Source organism: Borostomias antarcticus, assembly GCF_949987555.1.
Source record: "Borostomias antarcticus genome assembly, chromosome: 12".
NCBI classification, from domain to species: Eukaryota; Metazoa; Chordata; class Actinopteri; order Stomiiformes; family Stomiidae; genus Borostomias; species Borostomias antarcticus.
In genome coordinates, this window is record NC_140245.1 from 15051372 (window position 1) to 15075446 (window position 24075).

Sequence of the window (24075 nt, forward strand, 5' to 3'; positions counted from 1 at the left end):
GTAGGGGGAGGCAAAATCTAAATGTCCCCCCCCCTCTGGGCCAGCTTGGAAGAGGGAACGGCATCGATTTAGCCCCCTGCCTCTATGACGATCAGAGTGGGCCGCGATCGGGAAGTCGCTCAGAGGTAACTCAGCCCACTAAGACTATCAAAGAGAGCCACAGGGGGACTGCTATACATTATAGTCCCTGGCCTCCACGGGCCAACGCTTTGTGGAGTTCCGAAGGAGTACAGCCTAAAGCCTCTGCCTCCGTGGTGACCGGAGGGACTGCTAGGAAGGCCCTTCGGAGATGTTTCGGCCCACGATCACCACGGAGAGCCACAGAGACTAAGCTAGTGATGTTCCCCGACTTCCACTAGCCGACGCATAATGGAATACCAGAAGAATGCAGCAATACCCCCGGAACAGAGAGCAATGATGACAACAGAGACAACATCGACAGAACACAGGTGGAGCAGGGGAGGAGGTGGGGCGAGCGCGCAGATAGCAAGCGATCAGCAGTAATGGTAAGAGTGAACAATGACATGTTTTGACAGCTTAAATACATGCACTCTGCGTGCTGGACCAATGCTATGACAGCTGACAGTCAGCTGGTGGGTTGCGTCATTACGGGGTGGGACTGATTAGCCTCTGCCAATTATCCCGGCATTGATGTCCGTGCCTCGCCTGAAGTTGCGTCGGAGACTTCATAATTGCATTTAATGTCGGAAAAGTCAGTGTGCTACTACTTGCCAGAACTCACAAGTGCATCACCTTTCTCAAACAAGTGACTAAGAGCATGATCTAGTGCTGACGGCAAAGTGCAAGAGTAGCAAACTAAAAATACAGGTCCAGGTGCTGATGGGACTGAGGATACTAACCACAGGCCTGATAGTCTTTCCTGCATCATGTTTGTTTCCCCTCCTAAAGTGTGCCAATTCCCCAGAGACACAGTCAGGTGCTGGTGGGACTGAGGATGCTAATGACACTGATCTGTGACTCTGCTCTCCAGAGCTTTCCCACACTCTGCCCATTGAGAGAGCTTCCACTGAACAATATACGTGTGCCTTGTTAAATGATAATCCACACATTATCCAGAACTAATTTTTACCCTTACAAACCACTGTTATACAGTTAACAGTACTTGCTAGTTTATAGTTAGCCATTGTAAACTAGCAGGAATGGCTCTGAGACTTGCTTGGGGTTGATGTGTTTTTTATCTGCCCCTGCACTACCCCCAGAGACGTTTGCACTTTGTTCCCATTGTCACCTGGTTTTGTTCTGCCTCCATGTGTTTCATCTTGTGTTGGTTGTCTTGTCTTCTATGTTGGTTTGTGTCCTCCCAGCCCCAGCTCTAGACACCAGTCCCTCACTAGTCCCACATGACTCCTGTTCCTCTCCACTCCTGTCCCTCTAGCTTAGTCTTCCCAGGAGGTGAGGAGATAAGACAGGAGGAGAGGAGACAGGAGGTTGAGAGGAGAGGGAGTGTTAATAAATGTTCTCTCAAACCCACATCCACATAAGTTCTGAATACAGGTCAGACATGAAATAATAAAGATGGTTGGTTAGGAGATAAGACAGGAGTTGAGGAGAGGAGACAGGAGGTGAGGAAAGAGACAAGAGGAAATGGTTTGATTCACCTTTGTTGTGTGTGTGTGTGTGAACTGGTTGGGGGGGGCGGGGGGGGTGATTTGTATTCTAATTGTTTTTTAAAAGACAGACCTTTGTATTATTGGGGGGGGGGGATGTGGCCCCTTAGGATTTGTATTTGAGTAACCCTGTTATAAGCTATTTACATTGAGCCCACACACAGACTGAGGTACTGACCAGTAGAGAGAGACGGAGTCAGTGATTATTGAGATTCACACAGCATCAAGGCTGAAGTTCAACTTCAACTACAGTTTATCTGAAGGACTAAGAAAGGGTGTGTATAGAGAGGGCACTTTGCATAGGAAGCACATGCTTCAGTGCTCTAGGAGTGTTTATTGACTTGGTAGTGTAACACATTTCATGACCTCATCACTCTCTCTTACCAGGTGACATGGAGAGGGCCGATGTCGTAACCGCGTCTGACTATGAGGGTTCTACAGGGGTCTGTCCTGGGTCCTCTCCTTTTTTCCCTCTTCACTACATCCCTGGGCTCTGTCATTCGCTCGCATGGCTTCTCCTATCGCTGCTATGCCGATGACACCCAACTGGTCCTGTCATTTCCCCCTTCTGACACGACACTGACACAAGTGGAGACACACATAGCTGGGTGCTTGGCTGACATCTCAGAGTGGATGGCGACACACCACTTCAAGCTCAAACTGGACAAGAGGCTGTTCCTCTCAGGGAAGGGCTGTCCGCACCGGGACCTGGCCATCACCATGGAAGTCACAGTAGTGATGCCTACTTGGACTGCGAGAATCCTGGGTGTTACCGTGGACGACCAACTGTCACTCTCTGCACATCACATCCGTCACACGCTCTTGCAGATTCCTGCTCTACAACATCAGGAGGATTCGCCCTTTCCTCACTGACAAAAGGGCGCAGGTGCTCATCCAGGCGCTCATCCTGTCATCTCCCGCCTGGACTACTGCAACTCCCTCCTTGCCGGGGCCCCAATGTCTGATCATCCTCATAAGAAGTGACAACATTGGCAACATATCCAAGATGTAGTGTGATTTATTTCAGAATTGTATGTCAAAAAATTATTTTTTTACATTATTCTGAATTATACCCTCAAATGGTCAATGGAAAAGAACATATCTAAATCTAACTCCTCCCACATGCACCTGCATCATCAGACAGCCCACACCAAATGATCCAGACAGGAGCGCATGATGCATCAAAATGTTTTACTATTACCAATACTGTACATTTACTACAAATTCTTGCTCAATAAATGTCCTATGTTCATGAAAAATTATGGCAAAATTGTCATGAAAGGGGAGATGTAGTGTGATTTATTTCAGAATTTTATCTCAAAAATAGAATTTAAAAAAATATGTTTAATTCTGTCCTCCGAAACCAACACTTCATACTGAGAAAACTGCACTACCCACAATCCAACGCAAGCTCCACCAATCGGAGACGTCGCTGTTGGCAACCCTACCCAGCCCCCGCCGAGGATTACAATGAGTAAATTCATTGATTGGCCACTGACTGAGCACACAGCTGCTGAAGTTAATGTTCAATTATGAAGAAAAGCAAACAAAACCTGTAAAAATGAATAAACATATCTCATCCCACATTTTTCAATCAATTAACACCAAACTTGCTACACTGGATCTTCAGACTGTAATTCACAAACTCATTGACCAGATTGTTGAATTATCAAAATCGAGCTTACAATGCATCAAAATGTTTTACAAATGTTTTACGATGCAAAATGAACATTGGAATGTCAACTTTCTTGTTGTCTTCCTATTCTCTCGCTTATTGCTCCTAAAAAGTAAAAGGGTAAAAGTGGCAGCTACTGTAAATGACTGTAATGTAATGTATAAGGGATAGTTGATAGTTTAACATGGAAACTTGTGTTATGAAAGCTAAAGCACATTCATATTTTTAAATACATCAAGGATACTTAGATAATATTAATAGAATGCAGCAAGGATACACATAGTGAGTAGTTCTCCAGGGAATATCCCCAGCAGCTGAAATAGACCTGAAACTCTCATTTGCATGATGCAGGTATGTGCTTCAGTGCTCTGGGAGGGTTTATAGCCCTGTGAGTTTAACACTTCATGACTGAGAGCTGTCCTTCATGACAACAGAACCCACATCAACCATGACTTTGATCACCATCTTCATCTGGACTCTTGCTGTCTACATACAAGGTACAGTATGACATTTATATGATATACAACCTACACATGTTGATGAACTTCAGTATTCACTTCTACATGACTAATGGATGTTTTCTTGTTTACTTTTATTAATCCTCCCTCCCTCCATTGTCCCTTCATCCTCCCAGAGTCCAGAGGACAGATCACTGTGACTCAGACTCCTGCAGTGAACACTGTTCTCCCAGGACAGACAGTCTCTCTGCAGTGTAAAACCAGCAGTAATGTGCATGGAGATTGTCACAATGGTCAGTCATGGGGACACCAGTGTCTAGCCTGGTACCTACAGAAACCTGGAGAAAAACCCACACTCCTGATCCACACTGCTAAAACTCTCCACACTGGGACGACATCTAGATTCAGTGGAAGTGGATCTGGGAGTGATTTCACTCTGACCATCAGTGGAGTCCAGGCTGAAGATGCAGGAGTTTACTACTGTCAGAGTTATCACAGTGGTGCGGTGTTCACACAGTGATACAGAGCCGTACAAAAACCTCCCTCAGTCAGACTGCTCAGTGACTGCTCTGCTACAGCTGGGACCTCCTGCAGGTGCTGAGGGGGAAGAGACAGTGACATGGAACACTGGTCAGTAGAGGAGGTCAACTGTGACGTGACTAAACCCTCACAATCACTCAGATTAAAATACCACATTCATTATTGTCAGCTATCATGTTTATGATCACTATCATTATCAACTACCTTTCTCTCTCTGTCATTGTCATCTGTCTCATTGAAACCTTCTACAGTATCCAGTCTCACCTTGTCAGTCTTTATCAGAGCTCTTTCACAAGAGGACTTGAGAGGAAGTAACAGTTTACATGTCTGTGTTAAATTCATCTGAGATATGAGTTAGATGAGTCACAGTACCCCTCTCCCATCTGGCCCAGTCCAGGGTATTTTAGGCAGTGAAACCGTTCAACTGGTAGACTGGGAGCTGTGGGAGTGAAACTGAGATTTGCATAGGCAGGGTGGGGAGGATCTGCTACTCCCAGAATAGACCAGCACTGTCACCAGATGTTCACCTGAACATAGGGGCTTACAAAGACTCATGATATATTTTTAATCTTAGAAAATAAAAATAATTTCAACAACTGAAATGTAATATTATGTCTGTAAATGTACAACATACATTACCAGCGCTTTTATTATATGTAGTAAGCTGTCCTTAGCTGTACTGTACAGCATGTGGTGTCATTACAGGTAATCAGCAATGCTAATGCTAACCTGTATTGTGTTGGGTTTGGATTTCATCTGCTATTCAAGATTTAGCAACATTGTACTGTATAAAAATAATGTGACAGCAAATCAACATGTTCATTAAGCCAACCAAATACATTATCTTATGGTTCAAATCTTTATTGTGTTCTAAACAACAACATACAGGCATCAAAGTAAAGCACACATGCAGAGTGAATAGTGACCAACAGCAGAAGACATCGACACTAGCACTGATAAAAGCTCAGTCTACAGAGTGGAGTGACACGTGGACTCTAGCAAAGCTCCCTGTTAGTCTCCATGTGAGCCATCAGTAAGATAGAGAATGGCTGAGCACAGAACAGAGTCAGAGCAGAGGAATCAGCCCCTCTCCACAGGGGGGGGGTGAGCCTGGGGCTACTCAGAACACTGGTCTCTCCTCAGGGTGTGAGTGACCGGAGACTGGGAGCTCTGCTGGGCCTCACAGGTCACCTGCAGCGCCTTGGTCCACTCCTGGGCAGTGAGAGTCAGGGTGCTGCTCCAGCTGTACAGGCCGTCCTTGTTCAGGAGCCCCCCGCTGGCCTCCTGGCTCTTCTTGCTGCTCCCGTCCACTTTCCAGCTGATGGTCCAGTCTGAGGGGAAGCCCTTGTTGGCCAGACACATCAGCGTGGCTGTACTCTGACTGGACAGCTCCTCACTAGAGGGGGGCAGGACCGTCAGGGTGGGGGCACGCTGACCTGGAAACAAACACAACACATCAGTTTCTGAAAATATACAGCAGATTGTATAGTGGTGTTTGGGGATGGGGTGGGGGTTGTAGTCAATTCAGTCTCAAACCAATTCTAAAGAAGTCCCTCCAGCCTAAATTACTAACATGATGATGAAATACTTTGCCACATAACAGCATTAATACAAAGAATAGAAACTCTACGTAATTATAACAATTACATTTTACTTTTAACAAGTAGAAGACAAGACATAAAGAAATACTGTCCAACAAATACTTTTCAATAAAGCAATAGTTTTGTATTTGCTGAATTCAATCAGCTTCATGCAAACATAATGAAATAACAACATGTCAGACCTGTTGATACAAGCACTCTGAGCAACTATAAACACAACCCTTTTAAATGGTAAAATCATGCTAATGATGTCAAATACATTTTCCAAAAGGTTCTGAGGCTCTACCAGTACTGCTTTATGGTTAAATAAAAAAAAGTAAAAAAGCCACAAAACAGCATAATTATCCCCCCCAAAACATTTCTGAAGTGTCAGATTTTCAGAAAGTTGAATTGATCAAATACCAATTAAATGAGTCACTTACTTCCAACATCCAGTTTGGTGCCGCCACCAAAAGTGTACCACAGTGATACAATCACTATTACTGCCTGTACAAAAACCTCCCTCCTGTTACAACTGACTACACCAGAGCTTTTCTGCACTTTGGTGGAATTTAAAAGTTTCAAACTCATGGCTAATATTAAAAAGGTGCAGAATATTATTCTTTCTGTGTTTTCAAAATAAATGTTTTTAATTAAATTCTTAAAAAAACAGCATGATATGTATCAACATAAAAACATCATAATTGTTAAAAAGGAAACTCATAGAGACACTCAGTGATGTGACCATAGATGAATTAATTACAGAGAAGACTGAATAGTGATCTTTATTAGATACTTACTTCCAACATCCAGTCGGGTGCCTCCACCAAAAGTCCACCACAGTGATTGACTCTGGTTAAGTCACCGTACAAAAACCTCTCTGTGTTGTGATGCTGCAGCTCTACCAGACCACACAGCTGCTGTCTGCTTCCACCAAGACACACTATACTACTGAACACTACTGAACACTAGTACTGAACACTACACTACGGAACACTGTAGTACTGAGCACAACTTCAACAGCAGGTGAGGTGTTGCTTCCTAGAGAGTTCAGTCTTTAGTGTATTTTAGGGCCATACTGGGGTGAACTATCTCAAGTGTTTTCCTCATCAGAGTCCATAAGAACAGAGCAGCCAGTGTCCAGCATTAGATCCAGTGTTTGTATTCCTCCATATTGTCCATAGGATAGAGAGCAGCAGCAGCTGTGATAGTGATCCATGTGGTATATTCCTTTATTAAAGATGCTGATCCCAGACTGGTGGATCTGAGGTCACAGAGGTCAGACACCTCTAGCAGAGAGTTCCAGCAGCTTTAGTTCACACAAGTGTTCACTGACTGATTTGAGGAACTTAGAGTCCAAGCATGAGTGAACAGACTGTTTCTAACACACCTGACCACATGAGGAAGAATAGTATGGTGTTTTCATCAGGGTAACAAAGACTATGCAATGTGAGCAATGTTGATGTGTTTAAGATAACGTATATGTTATTTTAACACTGTATCTGCCTCTGATAACTAACTGGACATTCACCTGGGCTTTTCATCCTACAGTTTGACCAGAATTTAAAAACTTGGATATTTGGATATTAAAAGATAATATACCGATTCATATGTGCTATATCAAGGATACCTAATAACAAGGAGTTCTCCAGGTAATACGGCCAACAACTGAAATAGATCTGAAACTATCATTTGCATGATGCATGTAGCCTACTGTATGTGCTTCAGTGCTCTGGGAGGGTTTATAGCCCTTTGAGTTTAACACTTCATGACTGAGAGCTGTCCTTCATGACAACAGAACCCACATCAACCATGACTTTGATCACCATCTTCATCTGGACTCTTGCTGTCTACATACAAGGTACAGTATGACATTTTATATGATATACAACCTACACATGTTGATGAACTTCAGTATTCACTTCTACATGACTAATGGATGTTTTCTTGTTTACTTTTATTAATCCTCCCTCCCTCCATTGTCTCTTCATCCTCCCAGAGTCCAGAGGACAGATCACTGTGACTCAGACTCCTGCAGTGAACGCTGTTCTCCCAGGACAGACAGTCTCTCTGCAGTGTAAAACCAGCAGTAATGTGCATGGAAATTGTCACAATGGTCAGTCAGGGGGACACCAGTGTCTAGCCTGGTACCTACAGAAACCTGGAGAAAAACCCACACTCCTGATCCACACTGCTAAAACTCTCCACACTGGGACGACATCTAGATTCAGTGGAAGTGGATCTGGGAGTGACTTCACTCTGACCATCAGTGGAGTCCAGGCTGAAGATGCAGGAGTTTACTACTGTCAGAGTTTCCACTATCATAATAGTAAACATGTGTTCACACAGTGATACAGAGCCGTACAAAAACCTCCCTCAGTCAGACTGCTCAGTGACTGCTCTGCTACAGCTGGGACCTCCTGCAGGTGCTGAGGGGGAAGAGACAGTGACATGGAACACTGGTCAGTAGAGGAGGTCAACTGTGACGTGACTAAACCCTCACAATCACTCAGATTAAAATACCACATTCATTATTGTCAGCTATCATGTTTATGATCACCATCATTATCAACTACCTTTCTCTCTCTGTCATTGTCATCTGTCTCATTGAAACCTTCTACAGTATCCAGTCTCACCTTGTCAGTCTTTATCAGAGCTCTTTCACAAGAGGACTTGAGAGGAAGTAACAGTTTACATGTCTGTGTTAAATTCATCTGAGATATGAGTTAGATGAGTCACAGTACCCCTCTCCCATCTGGCCCAGTCCAGGGTATTTTAGGCAGTGAAACCGTTCAACTGGTAGACTGGGAGCTGTGGGAGTGAAACTGAGATTTGCATAGGCAGGGTGGGGAGGATCTGCTACTCCCAGAATAGACCAGCACTGTCACCAGATGTTCACCTGAACATAGGTGCTTACAAAGACTCATGATATATTTTTAATCTTAGAAAATAAAAATAATTTCAACAACTGAAATGTAATATTATGTCTGTGTAAATGTACAACATACATTACCAGCGCTTTTATTATATGTAGTAAGCTGTCCTTAGCTGTACTGTACAGCATGTGGTGTCATTACAGCTAATCAGCAATGCTAATGCTAACCTGTATTGTGTTGGGTTTGGATTTCATCTGCTATTCAAGATTTAGCAACATTGTACTGTATAAAAATAATGTGACAGCAAATCAACATGTTCATTAAGCCAACCAAATACATTATCTTATGGTTCAAATCTTTATTGTGTTCTAAACAACAACATACAGGCATCAAAGTAAAGCACACATGCAGAGTGAATAGTGACCAACAGCAGAAGACATCGACACTAGCACTGATAAAAGCTCAGTCTACAGAGTGGAGTGACACGTGGACTCTAGCAAAGCTCCCTGTTAGTCTCCATGTGAGCCATCAGTAAGATAGAGAATGGCTGAGCACAGAACAGAGTCAGAGCAGAGGAATCAGCCCCTCTCCACAGGGGGGGGTGAGCCTGGGGCTACTCAGAACACTGGTCTCTCCTCAGGGTGTGAGTGACCGGAGACTGGGAGCTCTGCTGGGCCTCACAGGTCACCTGCAGCGCCTTGGTCCACTCCTGGGCAGTGAGAGACAGGGTGCTGCTCCAGCTGTACAGGCCGTCCTTGTTCAGGAGTCCCCCGCTGGCCTCCTGGCTCTTCTTGCTGCTCCCGTCCACTTTCCAGCTGATGGTCCAGTCTGAGGGGAAGCCCTTGTTGGCCAGACACATCAGCGTGGCTGTACTCTGACTGGACAGCTCCTCACTAGAGGGGGGCAGGACCGTCAGGGTGGGGGCACGCTGACCTGGAAACAAACACAACACATCAGTTTCTGAAAATATACAGCAGATTGTATAGTGGTGTTTGGGGATGGGGGGGTTGTAGTCAATTCAGTCTCAAACCAATTCTAAAGAAGTCCCTCCAGCCTAAATTACTAACATGATGATGAAATACTTTGCCACATAACAGCATTAATACAAAGAAGAGAAACTCTACGTAATTATAACAATTACATTTTACTTTTAACAAGTAGAAGACAAGACATAAAGAAATACTGTCCAAAAAATACTTTTCAATAAAGCAATAGTTTTGTATTTGCTGAATTCAATCAGCTTCCTGCAAACATAATGAAATAACAACATGTCAGACCTGTTGATACAAACACTCTGAGCAACTATAAACACAACCCTTTTAAATGGTAGAATCATGCTAATGATGTCAAATACATTTTCCAGAAGGTTCTGAGACTCTACCAGTACTGCTTTATGGTTAAATAAAAAAAAGTAAAAAAGCCACAAAACAGCATAATTATCCCCCCTAAAACATTTCTGAAGTGTCAGATTTTCAGAAAGTTGTATTGATCAAATACCAATAAAATGAGTCACTTACTTCCAACATCCAGTTTGGTGCCGCCACCAAAAGTGTACCACAGTGATACAATCACTATTACTGCCTGTACAAAAACCTCCCTCCTGTTACAACTGACTACACCAGAGCTTTTCTGCACTTTGGTGGAATTTAAAAGTTTCAAACTCACGGCTAATATTAAAAAGGTGCAGAATATTATTCTTTCTGTGGTTTCAAAATAAATGTTTTTAATTAAATTCTTAAAAAAACAGCATGATATGTATCAACATAAAAACATCATAATTGTTAAAAAGGAAACTCATAGACACTCAGTGATGTGACCATAGATGAATTAACTACAGAGAAGACTGAATAGTGATCTTTATTAGATACTTACTTCCAACATCCAGTCGGGTGCCTCCACCAAAAGTCCACCACAGTGATCGACTCTGGTTAAGTCACCGTACAAAAACCTCTCTGTGTTGTGATGCTGCAGCTCTACCAGACCACACAGCTGCTGTCTGCTTCCACCAAGACACACTATACTACTGAACACTACTGAACACTACTACTGAACACTACACTACGGAACACTGTAGTACTGAGCACAACTTCAACAGCAGGTGAGGTGTTGCTTCCTACAGAATTCAGTCTTTAGTGTATTTTAGGGCCATACTGTGGTGAACTATCTCAAGTGTTTTCCTCATCAGAGTCCATAAGAACAGAGCAGCCAGTGTCCAGCATTAGATCCAGTGTTTGTATTCCTCCATATTGTCCATAGGATAGAGAGCAGCAGCAGCTGTGATAGTGATCCATGTGGTATATTCCTTTATTAAAGATGCTGATCCCAGACTGGTGGAGCTGAGGTCACAGAGGTCAGACACCTCTAGCAGAGAGTTCCAGCAGCTTTAGTTCACACAAGTGTTCACTGACTGATTTGAGGAACTTAGAGTCCAAGCATGAGTGAACAGACTGTTTCTAACACACCTGACCACATGAGGAAGAATAGTATGGTGTTTTCATCAGGCTAACAAAGACTATGCAATGTGAGCAATGTTGATGTGTTTAAGATAACGTATCTGTTATTTTAACACTGTATCTGCCTCTGATAACTAACTGGACATTCACCTGGGCTTTTCATCCTACAGTATGACCAGAATTTAAAAACTTGGATATTTGGACATTAAAAGATAATATACCGATTCATATGTGCTATATCAAGGATACCTAATAACAAGGAGTTCTCCAGGTAATATGGCCAACAACTGAAATAGATCTGAAACTATCATTTGCATGATGCATGTAGCCTACTGTATGTGCTTCAGTGCTCTGGGAGGGTTTATAGCCCTGTGAGTTTAACACTTCATGACTGAGAGCTGTCCTTCATGACAACAGAACCCACATCAACCATGACTTTGATCACCATCTTCATCTGGACTCTTGCTGTCTACATACAAGGTACAGTATGACATTTTATATGATATACAACCTACACATGTTGATGAACTTCAGTATTCACTTCTACATGACTAATGGATGTTTTCTTGTTTACTTTTATTATTCCTCCCTCCCTCCATTGTCTCTTCATCCTCCCAGAGTCCAGAGGACAGATCACTGTGACTCAGACTCCTGCAGTGAACGCTGTTCTCCCAGGACAGACAGTCTCTCTGCAGTGTAAAACCAGCAGTAATGTGTATGGAAATTGTTACAATGGTCAGTCATTTGGACACCAGTGTCTAGCCTGGTACCTACAGAAACCTGAAGAAAAACCCACACTCCTGATCCACACTGCTAAAACTCTCCACACTGGGACGACATCTAGATTCAGTGGAAGTGGATCTGGGAGTGATTTCACTCTGACCATCAGTGGAGTCCAGGCTGAAGATGCAGGAGTTTACTACTGTCAGAGTTTCCACAATCCTAATAGTAAATATGTGTTCACACAGTGATACAGAGCCGTACAAAAACCTCCCTCAGTCAGACTGCTCAGTGACTGCTCTGCTACAGCTGGGACCTCCTGCAGGTGCTGAGGGGGAAGAGACAGTGACATGGAACACTGGTCAGTAGAGGAGGTCAAGTGTGATGTGACTAAACCCTCACAATCACTCAGATTAAAATACCACATTCATTATTGTCAGCTATCATGTTTATGATCACCATCATTATCAACTACCTTTCTCTCTCTGTCATTGTCATCTGTCTCATTGAAACCTTCTACAGTATCCAGTCCCACCTTGTCAGTCTTTATCAGAGCTCTTTCACAAGAGGACTTGAGAGGAAGTAACAGTTTACATGTCTAGTGTTAAATTCATCTGAGATATGAGTTAGATGACTCACAGAACCCCTCTCCCATCTGGCCCAGTCCAGGGTATTTTAGGCAGTGAAACTGTTCAACTGGTAGACTGGGAGCTGTGGGAGTGAAACTGAGATTTGCATAGGCAGGGTGGGGAGGATCTGCTACTCCCAGAATAGACCAGCACTGTCACCAGATGTTCACCTGAACATAGGGGCTTACAAAGACTCATGGTATATTTTTAATCTTAGAAAATAAAAATAATTTCAACAACTGAAATGTAATATTATGTCTGTGTAAATGTACAACATACATTACCAGCGCTTTTATTATATGTAGTAAGCTGTCCTTAGCTGTACTGTACAGCATGTGGTGTCATTACAGCTAATCAGCAATGCTAATGCTAACCTGTATTGTGTTGGGTTTGGATTTCATCTGCTATTCAACATTGTACTGTATAAAAATAATGTGACAGCAAATCAACATGTTCATTAAGCCAACCAAATACATTATCTTATGGTTCAAATCTTTATTGTGTTCTAAACAACAACATACAGACATCAAAGTAAAGCACACATGCAGAGTGAATAGTGACCAACAGCAGAAGACATCGACACTAGCACTGATAAAAGCTCAGTCTACAGAGTGGAGTGACACGTGGACTCTAGCAAAGCTCCCTGTTAGTCTCCATGTGAGCCATCAGTAAGATAGAGAATGGCTGAGAACAGAACAGAGTCAGAGCAGAGGAATCAGCCCCTCTCCACAGGGGGGCGGGGGGTGAGCCTGGGGCTACTCAGAACACTGGTCTCTCCTCAGGGTGTGAGTGACCGGAGACTGGGAGCTCTGCTGGGCCTCACAGGTCACCTGCAGCGCCTTGGTCCACTCCTGGGCAGTGAGAGACAGGGTGCTGCTCCAGCTGTACAGGCCGTCCTTGTCCATGAGCCCCCCGCTGGCCTCCTGGCTCTTCTTGCTGCTCCCGTCCACTTTCCAGCTGATGGTCCAATCTGAGGGGAAGCCCTTGTTGGCCAGACACATCAGCGTGGCTGTACTCTGACTGGACAGCTCCTCACTAGAGGGGGGCAGGACCGTCAGGGTGGGGGCACGCTGACCTGGAAACAAACACAACACATCAGTTTCTGAAAATATACAGCAGATTGTATAGTGGTGTTTGGGGATGGGGTGGGGGTTGTAGTCAATTCAGTCTCAAACCAATTCTAAAGAAGTCCCTCCAGCCTAAATTACTAACATGATGATGAAATACTTTGCCACATAACAGCATTAATACAAAGAATAGAAACTCTACGTAATTATAACAATTACATTTTACTTTTAACAAGTAGAAGACAAGACATAAAGAAATACTGTCCAAAAAATACTTTTCAGTGAAGCAATAGTTTTGTATTTGCTGAATTCAATCAGCTTCCTGCAAACATAATGAAATAACAACATGTCAGACCTGTTGATACAAGCACTCTGAGCAACTATAAACACAACCCTTTTAAATGGTAAAATCATGCTAATGATGTCAAATACATTTTCCAGAAGGTTCTGAGGCTCTACCAGTACTGCTTTATGGTTAAATAAAAAAAAGTAAAAAAGCCACAAAACAGCATAATTATCCCCCCTAAAACATTTCTGAAGTGTCAGATTTTCAGAAAGTTGTATTGATCAAATACCAATAAAATGAGTCACTTACTTCCAACATCCAGTTTGGTGCCGCCACCAAAAGTGTACCACAGTGATACAATCACTATTACTGCCTGTACAAAAACCTCCCTCCTGTTACAACTGACTACACCAGAGCTTTTCTGCACTTTGGTGGAATTTAAAAGTTTCAAACTCACGGCTAATATTAAAAAGGTGCAGAATATTATTCTTTCTGTGGTTTCAAAATAAATGTTTTTAATTAAATTCTTAAAAAAACAGCATGATATGTATCAACATAAAAACATCATAATTGTTAAAAAGGAAACTCATAGACACTCAGTGATGTGACCATAGATGAATTAACTACAGAGAAGACTGAATAGTGATCTTTATTAGATACTTACTTCCAACATCCAGTCGGGTGCCTCCACCAAAAGTCCACCACAGTGATCGACTCTGGTTAAGTCACCGTACAAAAACCTCTCTGTGTTGTGATGCTGCAGCTCTACCAGACCACACAGCTGCTGTCTGCTTCCACCAAGACACACTATACTACTGAACACTACTGAACACTAGTACTGAACACTACACTACGGAACACTGTAGTACTGAGCACAACTTCAACAGCAGGTGAGGTGTTGCTTCCTACAGAATTCAGTCTTTATTGTATTTTAGGGCCATACTGTGGTGAACTATCTCAAGTGTTTTCCTCATCAGAGTCCATAAGAACAGAGCAGCCAGTGTCCAGCATTAGATCCAGTGTTTGTATTCCTCCATATTGTCCATAGGATAGAGAGCAGCAGCAGCTGTGATAGTGATCCATGTGGTATATTCCTTTATTAAAGATGCTGATCCCAGACTGGTGGAGCTGAGGTCACAGAGGTCAGACACCTCTAGCAGAGAGTTCCAGCAGCTTTAGTTCACACAAGTGTTCACTGACTGATTTGAGGAACTTAGAGTCCAAGCATGAGTGAACAGACTGTTTCTAACACACCTGACCACATGAGGAAGAATAGTATGGTGTTTTCATCAGGCTAACAAAGACTATGCAATGTGAGCAATGTTGATGTGTTTAAGATAACGTATCTGTTATTTTAACACTGTATCTGCCTCTGATAACTAACTGGACATTCACCTGGGCTTTTCATCCTACAGTATGACCAGAATTTAAAAACTTGGATATTTGGACATTAAAAGATAATATACCGATTCATATGTGCTATATCAAGGATACCTAATAACAAGGAGTTCTCCAGGTAATACGGCCAACAACTGAAATAGATCTGAAACTATCATTTGCATGATGCATGTAGCCTACTGTATGTGCTTCAGTGCTCTGGGAGGGTTTATAGCCCTGTGAGTTTAACACTTCATGACTGAGAGCTGTCCTTCATGACAACAGAACCCACATCAACCATAACTTTGATCACCATCTTCATCTGGACTCTTGCTGTCTACATACAAGGTACAGTAGGAGATTTTATATGATATACAACCTACACATGTTGATGAACTTCAGTATTCACTTCTACATGACTAATGGATGTTTTCTTGTTTACTTTTATTAATCCTCCCTCCCTCCATTGTCTCTTCATCCTCCCAGAGTCCAGAGGACAGATCACTGTGACTCAGACTCCTGGAGTGAACGCTGTTCTCCCAGGACAGACAGTCTCTCTGCAGTGTAAAACCAGCAGTAATGTGCATGGAAATTGTTACAATGGTCAGTCAGGGGGACACCAGTGTCTAGCCTGGTACCTACAGAAACCTGGAGAAAAACCCACACTCCTGATCCACACTGCTAAAACTCTCCACACTGGGACGACATCTAGATTCAGTGGAAGTGGATCTGGGAGTGATTTCACTCTGACCATCAGTGGAGTCCAGGCTGAAGATGCAGGAGTTTACTACTGTCAGAGTTTCCACTATCCTAATAGTAAATATGTGTTCACACAGTGATACAGAGCCGTACAAAAACCTCCCTCAGTCAGACTGCTCAGTGACTGCTCTGCTACAGCTGGGACCTCCTGCAGGTGCTGAGGGGGAAGAGATAGTGACATGGAACACTGGTCAGTAGAGGAGGTCAACTGTGACGTGACTAAACCCTCATAATCACTCAGACAAAAATACCTCATTCATCATTGCCAGCTATCATGTTTATAATCACCATCATTATCAACTACCTTTCTCTCTCTGTAATTGTCATCTGTCTCATTGAACCCTTCTACAGTATCCAGTCTCACCTTGTCAGTCTTTATCAGAGCTCTTTCACAAGAGGACTTGAGAGGAAGTAACAGTTTACATGTCTGTGTTAAATTCATCTGAGATATGAGTTAGATGAGTCACAGTACCCCTCTCTCATCTGGCCCAGTCCAGGGTATTTTAGGCAGTGAAACTGTTCAGCTGGTAGACTGGGAGCTGTGGGAGTGAAACTGAGATTTGCATAGGCTTGGTGGGGAGGATCTGCTACTCCCAGAATAGACCAGCACTGTCACCAGATGTTCACCTGAACATAGGGGCTTACAAAGACTCATGATCTATTTTTAATCTTTAAATAATTTCAACAACTCAAATATGAAGTCTCTGACGTACTTCAGGCGAGGCACGGATGTCAACGCCGGGCTAATCGGCAGAGGCTAATCAGTCACACCCCGTATGACGCAACCCACCAGCTGACTGTCAGCTTTCATAGCATTGGTTCAGCTCGCTAGAGCGCCTGTATTTAAGCTGTCAAAACACGTCATTGCTCGCTCCTGCCATTACTGCTGATCGCTCGTATCTGCGCACTCGCTGCTTCCGCGTTCTCTGCTCTGCGTCCGCTCTGCCATTACTGCTGATTGCTCGTATCTGCGCGCTCGCCCCACCTCCTCCCCTGCTCCGCCTGTGTTCTGTCGATGTTGTCTCTGTTGTCATCATTGCTCTCTGTTCCGGGGGTATTGCTGCTTTATTCTGGTATTCCATTATGCGTCGGCTAGTGGAAGCCGGGGAATTACAATAGCTTAGTCTCTGTGGCTCTCCGTGGTGATCGTGGGCCGAAACATCTCCGAAGGGCCATCCAGCGGTCCCTCCGGTCACCATGGAGGGAACATCTAGATTGCCGCTTTCCACATGCGTGGAAGGCAGGGAGCCCCCCGAACAGATCACACCGCCAAAATTAATATGCGTAAAAAAAATAAAATGCTGTATATATTATTGCATGCTAATAAATTAGTCAATTTTGACTAAAGTGATCTCGACTGAAGTAATATTATGTCTGTGTAAATGTACAACATACATTACCAGCTCTTTTATTATATGTAGTAAGCTGTCCTTAGCTGTACTGTACAGCATGTGGTGTCATTACAGCTAATCAGCAATGCTAATGCTAACCTGTATTGTGTTGGGTTTGGATTTCATCTGCTATTCAAGATTTAGCAACATTGTACTGTATAAAAATAATGTGACAGCAAATCAACATTTTCATTAAACCAACCAAATACATTGGTTCAAATCTTTATTGTGTTCTAAACAACAACATACAAGCATCAAAGCAAAGCACACATGCAGAGTGAATAGTGACCAACAGCAGAAGACATCGACACTAGCACTGATAAAAGCTCAGTCTACAGAGTGGAGTGACACGTGGACTCTAGCAAAGCTCCCTGTTAGTCTCCATGTGAGCCATCAGTAATCAAATCAAATCAAATCAGGGGGGGGGTGAGCCTGGGGCTACTCAGAACACTGGTCTCTCCTCAGGGTGTGAGTGACCGGAGACTGGGAGCTCTGCTGGGCCTCACAGGTCACCTGCAGCGCCTTGGTCCACTCCTGGGCAGTGAGAGTCAGGGTGCTGCTCCAGCTGTACAGGCCATCCTTGTCCAGGAGCCCCCCGCTGGCCTCCTGGCTCTTCTTGCTGCTCCCGTCCACTTTCCAGATATCTGCCCTCGTGAGGACATGTATCGGGCAGCCGATGACCGGAGGGGCATCTGGGTCGATATATCTCACGCTTCATGAAGGTTCTGTCCTAAACACATATATGTGTCAGTATTGCGTCATACTTATAGCGCCACCCAGTGTGCAAATTGCTGGGGGGGATGGGGGGGATTTCCCCCCCTCTGGTTTTGATATCCCCTCCTCTGATCATTCATTTTTATCGCTGGTGGGGATACGTTTTTATCCCTGCTTCTGGTCAGACTGAATATAGCTCCAATTTCTGTGCCCGAAAATAGATGGCGCAATTTAGAAAAACTACACTAGCTATTTCAAAAATATGATTTACAACAGCTAGTTCTAACCACGCGTTTGATTGTCATGGCAACTGTCAACCAAGCGCCTACTCTACTAGCAAGAATTAGCAATGAAACGGGGTCAACAAAGCATTTCGTCACATGTTGCTGCGAGGATTTTGGAGGATGCCCAAAACGCTAGAGGTCCGTCACCAAAGCAGATTCTGCTAGTGCTAAACATCGGTAAAAGACAGGATGAATATTTTATTATAATACAATTATTGTTGTGGGTGATAAGTGGCCAATCGTCAGCATGTATTGCTTTTTGTTTTGCTATTCTCATCCTCGATATTAGGCGATAGCCAAGTCAGCGCAGCACATTGTCGCGGCCACCAATTTAGCCTCTTTTCACGAGACGAATACCAATTTATATTTTATCTTGTGTTCCAGATTTTCTTTTCAGCCTTGCGGCCTGCCCTACCGGTGAAAGTGTGATTGTGGACCAAGATGGATCCATGCTGAATGTTAGCCTACAGATTTGTCGGGATAGATGGCTGGTGTTCAAATTTGCTTTCAAGGCACAGGCCTACTGTAACAGTGATTTGATGTAGCCTAATGCACATAGTGCCTACCTTTAACTAGCCTACGCATATCACTTTTTTAATGAGGTCTAAATGAAGTCTCCGACGTAACTTCAGGCGAGGCACGAACGTCACGGCCGGGGTAATCGGCAGAGGTTAATCAGTCACACCTCGTATGACACTAAGAACCAGCTGACTGTCAGCTGTCATAGCATTGGTTCAGCTCGCTAGAGCGCCTGTACTTAAACTGTCAAAACATGTAATTGTTCGCGCTTGCCATTACTGCTGGTTGTGCATTTGCATGCTCGCTGCTTCCGCGTTCTCTGCTCTGGCGTCCGCTCTGCCATTACTGCTGATCGCTCGTATCTGCGCGCGCTACCCTGCGAAGCCAGGGTAGACACTAGCTGGTCTCTGTGTCTCTCCGTGGTGACCGTGGGCCAAAACATCTCCGAATGGCCATCCAGCGGTCCCTCCGGTCACCATGGAGGCAGAGACACTAGGCTGTATCTCCTTCGGACTCCATGAAGCGTCGGCCCGTGGAGGCCGGGGACTATAATGTACAGCAGTCCCCCTTTGGCTCTCTTTGACGGTCTTAGTGGGCTGAGTTAACTCCGAGCGTCTTCCCGATCGCGGCCCACTCTGATTGTCATAGAGGCAGGGGGCCAGATGCCGTTCCCCCTTCTGGCTCTCTGGGCCAAGTGGCCCAGAGGGGGGGAACACCTAGATTGCCTCCCCCTGCTAACGCGCTTTCCACATCGGTGGAAGGTAGGTGGCCCCCCGAACAGAGCACACCGCCAAAATACATATGCTATGTATTTATAGATGCATGCTAATAATGGGTACATTTTGACAAAAGTTATCTTGACTGAAAGGTCTATAATGAGGACGGGATAGCTCTACATTCATAGCAGTGTGATTAATAACCTGGTTTGTCCTTTCTTTTAGCACTTTGTTGGGTGTATATATAAGAATACAATAAAAGCATACCTTTGTTCTGATGTTTACATTTGTTCAATTTCTGGACATTAAATTTTGTTTGAAAATGTCTGGGTTTTTTACAAATCGCACCCTGGCGCCACCTATTGGTGAAACAGGAAGTCCTCAAAACTCCTACATACATTATCCGATTTGCACCAAATTGCTGACGCTTCATGAAGGTCGCATTCTGAACACATCTATGCGTCAGTATTGAGTCACACTTACAGCGCCACCTACTGGTGAAACAGGAAGTACTCATAACTCCTACATACGTTATCCGATTTACTCCAAATTGCTCATGCTTGATGAAGGTTGCATCTTGAACACATCTGTAAGTCAGTATTGCGTCATACCTACAGCGCCACCTACTGGTGAAACAGGAAGTCCTCATAACTCCTACATACGTTATCCGATTTATTCCAAATTGCTCAGGGTTGATGAAGGTCGCATCCTGAACACATCTATTTGTCGGTATTGAGTCACGCTTAGAGCACCACCTACTGGTGACAGGAAGTTTCTCTCTGTACTGGACACCGAAATAGCACACCCTTTAACGTTGCCGCACCCCGACACGCATGGGGTGCGAGGGCCCACTCACTGTTGCTCGCAGCCCTAGTTGCATGTTGTTATGCGCGTCATGCTTTTCCTTATAATGTTGACACTGTGCATTGCAATAAACTAGACTTTGTGTAGTTACTGTTGTTTCCTTATGCTGTGCGTTATTGCTGGTATTAGGCTGCCGTAGTAGGCTATGGATTTCAAAATCAGCTTTTCGAAATAGTGACCTTTCTGAGCTTTTTCGGAATAGCGAACCTTCGGAATAAAGACATTTCGGAATAACGACATGTAAACGAGACTGGGATAGTGGCTTGGTTGGGTTTCTCATGAACACATGACAGTGGAATCTCTGAAGATAGGAGAAGACCGAACCCTTAAGTCGGACTGAAACCCCGTGCGCGAAGGCCCGACACCGCGAAAGACAGACAAATAACCCGTTTTTCAGAAGGCCTTCAGACACACACGGCAGCGTGAACCGTAATGACGGGGCAGGGCCGTATTCAGGAACCCACCGCCACGCCTCACCGCCATGGCCCCCCCGCTCTGCAGTCCAAAACGCTGGGGGTAGCGTGTGCTGCTCGGCGCTGAAGGTTTCTGGGCCCGGACTGTGTGTGTGTGTGTGTGTGTGTGTGTGCATCTAGCTGGAGAGGGGAGTCGATCATTTACAGTTGTGTGTGTGTGTGTGTGTGTGTGTGTGTGTGTGTGTGTGTGTGTGTGTGTGTGTGTGTGAGCGTGGGGGGGTTAGGGGAGGGGGAGGGGTCAGCAGGCACGGGTTCGGAAAGATTACATGAGGCAGTGGAGCGCTGCTAGACCGAGCCCAGCGGCCTGATTGACACGTTGTGTAATAAAAGGCCGACTGCAGCCTTTCAACCCCTCTGTCCCAGTGTGCAGACAATGAGTGGCTGGAGAGACAAGACTAATAACGGGCATTTAACGTAAACCCCCGACAGGAAGCGGGGGCGTTGCGCCGGCAAATGATTAACCGGCGAGCATTTTACGGCGACATCGGGACGCTGATGTGCTGTGCAGCTTAGGGGCGATTGTTGTCCCAGGGCAACTGATCCCCGCGCCCCCGTCAGGGAGATGGAGATGAAGAGAGGATTTAGTGTGGCCGGGGGGTTCAGCACCAGATTGGTTTTTGCGTGTGTGTGTGTGTGTGCATTGTGCGTGTGTGTATGCGTGCGTGTGTGTGTGTGTGAGAGAGAGAGAGAGAGAGAGAGAGAGAGAAAGAGAGAGTTTGTGCAACAGGTGAACTACGGTTTAGCGGGCCATATACAAAAATGTAATATCATTTGTTTAATACTCAAAGTCCTTAGCTATATTCATGTTGTAATACTCATTAATAAAAATACAAAAATAAAAATAAAAAAGACACTCTCTTGACTCTGTAAATTGTAAAATGGTAAATGGACTGCACTTTGCGCTTTTATCCACAGCGCTTTACAATGGCCTCTCATTCACACACACATTCACACACACACCAATGGCGGCCAATGCTTGAGTGGGTGGAAACACGTTGGTGTAATAGGCTATGGTCCAACATGTCTTATTAACATGTCTTCCACGAGAGACGGGGACAGCTGAGGACTGTGTTGTAGTCAACGCCTACAGGGGGACGAGACAGTACCAGGTATTGAAAGGTAGGTAAATATATTTTCATAGCGCAGGGAAGTCATTTCTGATGTTCGTGACCATGCTTACATTTTAGCTTTGCTTCCTCATCGAAGGAGAAGGCCCATCATTCAGAGCGATGGTGACATAAGACTCGCACTTGAATGGACCCTTTCAGAAATGGACTTCATATTCAAAATCCAGCCCAGAGATACGTGAGAGACATTTGCAAGTCAAATGTAAAGTACTGTAACGGGCACCAGGACAAGAATACAATGCTACGATGCTGACCTCTGTTTTCCTAGCGCTTATGCAAATGAAAGACAGAGCTGAATGGTTTGTCATTAAGTCATCCATTTCCAGAGAAATAGCTGATGCTTGTTTCACTAGACAGAGACAGGTGTAATCGCTGCCAATGATTCAGACTCTCATCAAGTTTTACAAGGAAACAGAAAACATGTCTAGTCTTCACTGGGTTGTGGTGGTCAGTCTGAGTTTGGTTTTACAGAAACCAGACAGGAGGAAGCACACGATCGATTCCTTCAAGACGGCGAGACAGAGTCTACCGGTCAGGCCTAGGATGACATTGACAAGGAGCCACACACATACATGCGCACACGCACACACAGATTGTGAATTCTTGAGTGGTTTCCTGCCATGTTGTTTTATCAAACCAGCAATTTCCGAAAGGATTTGGAGTGGACTCTGTGGATTCCCTGTCGTGAAGGGGGTCTACCCTGGAGCTGGTCGGATGGCCAGGGGCTCAAAGCTGGTCCCCATATCTCTGCGCACAAAAACATTCCTCTGTTGATTTATTTTTAGGAGGCTAATCTCAAACAGATTTCAGACATGCGCTGGTTGGCTGGGACCAAACGAGTGCTACATTCAAACCGACTCGACTCGATCTTGGTCACTGCAGAGAGTTTGCTCACACATCCGTGCCTGTTGTAACCGGTACATCGCAGTAGCTGTTGGCAAGGGGGAGTTCAAGTGGGCTACGTACGACGACAGGTTTGGGCAGAGGGCTCAGAGTACTTCCCAGGTCGGCCATGTTTGCATAGCATGTGGACTGGATTCGTTCAGCTTCAGTTTTTCCAGAGAATATTCCGGTCTTCTCTTTCTTCTCCTCTCTGGTGTTTTTATGTGGGTGTTGTGTGCCCGGTGGAAGGCACAGGAAGATATAAACCACAAACAGCTGTGCTCCAGATCCCCCCCCCCCGATGGTGGAGTGGATGAGTGCGAGGGTCTGGAGCGTGAACAGATGTGATGAAACCACGTACAATTACACTCCATTAAAAAGATTACCCTCAGAACAGACCGGCCGTGTCAGCAACAGTTTCTCAGGCAGGAATGGGACCAATCGACCCTCCTTGTGGAACTGAAAATCAGACTCAACTTTAATAGCAGTGATCAGAAAAAACAGAGGGACTTCATCACGCGGCTTTAAAGTTTGTGTGAAACTGATTTGTGTGACATCTGCTGAACATGGCACAGCACCCATTAATCCAATCTGTTTTCTTCTTCCCCATATCCTCCCTAATAGCCTACAAAAACTCACCGTGTTCCAACAGCGACCGATGTGCATGACTCTCCGACTGGTGGAAATTGATCTTGAGCCTGTCACACAGCTATGAGGGGCCGCCGCGCCGCGGCGTCGGGTTACGGGCGCAGGTGCAACCCTCTGACAGGCCGCTGATGGCAGCCAAGGTGAGTTCTCGCACCCGGCCCCAAGAAAGAAATTTGTCAATGGCAGGAGAGATTGTCGGCATGCCTGAGATTCCTCCGGGTTCGAAACAACCCCGATGCGAGGAGGGAGAAAAGCAGCCTCCTTCTGCCAACGGACTCATTCGCGAGGTAAACACAGGTGCAATGTTTCCGAGAACAAAAGGTGTTCTTGTTCGAAAGATGTCCGCAAAGGTCTGGATTCTGCTGTTTCATATTCCTAATAAATATTGATGCATTGAGAATCATATTGG

General features: G+C 44.7%; 2 gene segments (V, D, J or C); both read right to left on the bottom strand.

The window, feature by feature from the left end:
• Window positions 1–5417: 5417 nt before the first annotated feature.
• LOC311315735 (Ig kappa-b4 chain C region-like) lies at window positions 5418–8206 on the bottom strand. The segment is given in 2 exons: window positions 8146–8206; window positions 5418–5737 (listed from the first exon to the last, which is right to left on the bottom strand).
• Window positions 8207–9239: 1033 nt separating this feature from the next.
• On the bottom strand, window positions 9240–10655 carry LOC311316516 (Ig kappa-b4 chain C region-like). The segment is given in 2 exons: window positions 10630–10655; window positions 9240–9690 (listed from the first exon to the last, which is right to left on the bottom strand).
• Between the last annotated feature and the right edge of the window lie 13420 nt (window positions 10656–24075).